Genomic DNA, 3,948 nt, shown 5'->3' with positions numbered 1-3,948 from the left:
CTTGGTTTTAGAGCTGAAACTTTCACTGTCTTAACTAATGTGTGTGTATGTTTGTATGTATATGCAAAAGTATCTTATGATTCTATAATCAGTTTAGATTATTGCATTTAAAACTGTATCTCTCCCTGCTTCTTGCTTTGGTTCTTGGTACAGTGGTACCTTGGTTTAAGAACAGTCCGGTTTAAGAATGATTTGGTTTACAAACTCTGCAAAACTGGAAATAGTGTCTTGGCTTTAGATTTTTACCTCGGTCTAAGAACGGAAACCGAAGGGTGGAAGGGTACTGGCAGGGGGAGGCCTCATTAGGGAAAGCACGCCTCAGTTTAAGAACGGTTTTGGTTTAAGAATGGACTTCCGGATGGATTAAGTTAGTAAACTGAGGTAGCACTGTATTTGGAACCTAAATATTTAGAAATAGGCATTCTATTTTCTACTCAGGCTACACATCTAAATGTACACTTGGAAGGAATGCCCTCTAGTGGTAAAACTGAAGATATTACACTATCAATATGGTCCTGCTGTATCAGAAACACACACACACACGGATAGGCTAAAATGATTGTTCTAAGTGTTTAATTTTAGCTTCAGTTCATGCAGGTTTTGGCTTCTTGAAGTAGAGCTATTCAACCAGGAATCAAAACATTTCCAGAAGGATTTCATGGAGGAAGTAACCATACAGTGTATCCATCCATTTGGAAATGTTTTGTCTCTTACCAATTATCTTCGACGTCTCAGAAAGATATGGAGGTCACCTGGATAAAAAACAAATGAACACAAAGGGCCTCATTTTGCAGTTGCCTCTTTAGTGTCCTTGCCAGCCTGGGATTCAGGAGGCCTTAACTAGGGTTGCTATATTTCAAAAAATAAAAACCAGCACACCCTGAAAGCTTTTCTTCTTTTTCTTTTTTGGAAAGTTGCTGACAAACCCCAAAGTCAGTTTTTCGATTGACTTGCCTAAGCTCCAGGAAAAAGCACCACCTTCCAGATATTTCACCTAGATGTCAATTCTGCCTTTGAAATCCCGGTAAGGTCCGGGGAAATCTGGAAAATGTGGGGAAGATCCAGCATTGCAGACTCCCATGCTGCCACCATGGCCACAACTGCATCTGTCTTCAACACATATTGTGTGCGTTAGTTGGCACTCCTACATGTACCCATAACTGTACAGTGTACTAACATCAACATAGCCTGAGATGAATAACTGAAACTGTAGTGGTTTGGAGTTACTCGTGCGTAAACTGTCCCCGTTTGGGAGCTTAACGGCCTGGGTTAAACCGTCTTGACTGCATAGCCCATTTCCGCGTGGCTGCCTCAGTCGCTAGCAGAATCTGTCTGTGGGCGTTTCTTAAACCTTTGCCAGCATAAAAGCTGTTTGACACCCAATCGTCTCCGCCTCTCATTGCGCGGGAGTCTTCTGCGCAGGGAGGGCGTGGGTAGTGGAGGACCAGTGCCCTCTTCACTGACGTCCAGGGAAGAATCCCGGAGCCCTTTCCCCTCTTCCCCCATTTGCTCTCCTAGATCCTTGGTGTTACACTGATTTCCTTCCCCCTCTATCAAGCTACGTCTCCCCCTTGTGCTGGTACCTTCTCCTGCAGAATCGGAGAGCCTCTCCTTCCCCCGTTGCTCCGATGTCAGTTTCCTGACAGAAACCATGAAAAATATTGGGGGTGGGGTGGGGATTGTGTGATATAACGAGAATGAAACACTTATCCAATGAATGGATGTTTTGAGAGCAGACTTTGGACTGCATGGGCTGGCTTACCTCCAGATCTCACATGCAGAGAGGTTTTGTGTGCATATTCACATTGCCCACAGGGAAAATGCTTTGTTTGGCATGCAGGTTTCATTGCTGGATCATGTCCACACTATTGCCAGATCTATTGCTGCCTTGCTGATGAACTAAGAACCTTTTTTCTTAAACAGCCAAATGAATCACTCTATTTTCTATGCTTCAAACCATAACGGGGAAGCATGTGGAGCTGCACTTTATCATAGCCCAGACGCTTACAAATTACACAGTCCATCTTCAGTTCAGGGAACACAGCAGCCTTTTCCAAAAATAAAATCCTCAGATGCCAGGCATGAAATTACTCCAAAATTCAGCGCTACTTGGATATGCCAATGTCCCTTCTGCAAATGCTGCTCATACTCAAAGCTGGATATTTTCCCTTTTAAAAAGAAGCAGTTATGTATTTTGTTACCGAAATAATGAGGAGTACCTGCAACAGAAAGCAAACAGCACTTAAAAAAACCAAACACATTGATGTCTAATAAATTCTTCAGAATATGAATATAGGAATAAACAGAATGTGAAAGATCCCCGTCTTCATTGTTAACTGTAGCTGAAAATGGTGAGTTGTAGTGCAATTACATATTTTGGATCTAAAGAGAGTGTCTAGGAACAAATTATCATTAGTATCTTTTTTAAAAATGTGTAGTGTAATACCATGTTTACTTTGAAGTAAATCCCACTGAATTCAGTGGGCTCAAGGCTACAATACTAGCCCCACTTGTCTGGAAGTAAGCCCCATTGAATTAAGGAGGACTTACTTATGAGTTGACATGGCAGGGCTTGCACTGTAAGACTTGTAGAATCTGAATAATAATGATGTGCATTTTCCAAAGTAGCAATTGAATTTCCTCTACTAGATTTTTCATTAAGGGTTTAAAGAGAAAACATTTTTCAAGTTCAGTATTAGTTTCGCAGCTGACTGATCTGCTCATTTAGGATGATGCATTTTCATATTATCTACAAAAGACAAGGAGCATGGGGAAGAAACATAAGCCGCTTGGCAAAATATGGATTAAGAAGGACCTAGTCATATCTGTTCATGGTCAAGGTTAGCTAGCATTCATTTTAGAGAGCCATTTTAGAGAGCCAGTGTGGTGTAGTGGTTAAGAGCGGTAATCTCATAATCTGGGGAACCGGGTTCGCGTCTCCGCTCCTCCACATGCAGCTGCTGGGTGACCTTGGGCTAGTCACGCTTCTCTGGAGTCTCTCAGCCCCACTCACCTCACAGAGTGTTTGTTGTGGGGGAGGAAGGGAAAGGAGAATGTTAGCCGCTTTGAGACTCCTTAAAGGGAGTGAAAGGCGGGATATCAAATCCAAACTCCTCTTCTTCTTCTTTACAGCAATTTTGAACCATGAGAATCATTGTGATTCTTACCTAAGAACATAAGGCAAGGGTGCTGGATCTGACCAATGTCCCATCTGGGCCAGTCACACTGGCCAGTCAGATGCCTGGGTGAAGCATGTTAGCTGGAGCCAAATAGCACTCTGTCCATCTGCAATTCCCAGCAACTGGGATGCAGAGGCATCCTAACTCTGACAGTGGAGGTAGAACAGGAGCCATTGATGTTTATCTGTGAATTATTTTTTCCTGGGGTTTGTTGGCAAAGTCTGAAGGACCATGATGCAACCTTGCCTGAAGCTAAACAGATACAGATCTGCTTAGTGTCTGGATCTGAGAAGACTTGGGTCCTATTATCACAGCAGAAAAGTACAATAAATAACTCAGCAGGTTTGGCTTTTGTTGCTGTTGTTTACTTTCTGCTGTTGGGACAGTCTAGTTCCACATGCATACATTCCTTTGAGACCACTGAAATCTCATGACAAAAACAAAATGCGCAGAGGTTTTGCACATTTTCATGGTGAAGTCTCTTTGCAAATGCATCTAGATTAGGGAGGAGGATAATCAGCCCTCCCATTTCCCCCAGCTTATTGAAAGCACTCCAAGATGACCACTGAAGAGCATTTCTGAGGTTCATGGGGGACTCAGCCCCTGTGGGAAAATGTGCTACTATTTCTCCAACATGGCAGAGCCACCCTTCAGCATGAATTCTGTCGCAGCAAAAACCAGAAAGTGTCTTGGGAACATAGGAAGCTGCTTTATACCAAGCCAGACCACAGGTGCCATTTCTGTTACCTTTTTGGTGCCTACTGAAGAC

The sequence above is a fragment of the Podarcis vaucheri genome, assembly GCF_965113315.1.
Source record: "Podarcis vaucheri genome assembly, chromosome: 5".
Lineage (NCBI taxonomy): Eukaryota > Metazoa > Chordata > Lepidosauria > Squamata > Lacertidae > Podarcis > Podarcis vaucheri.
Note: the sequence above shows the minus strand (reverse complement) of the source record.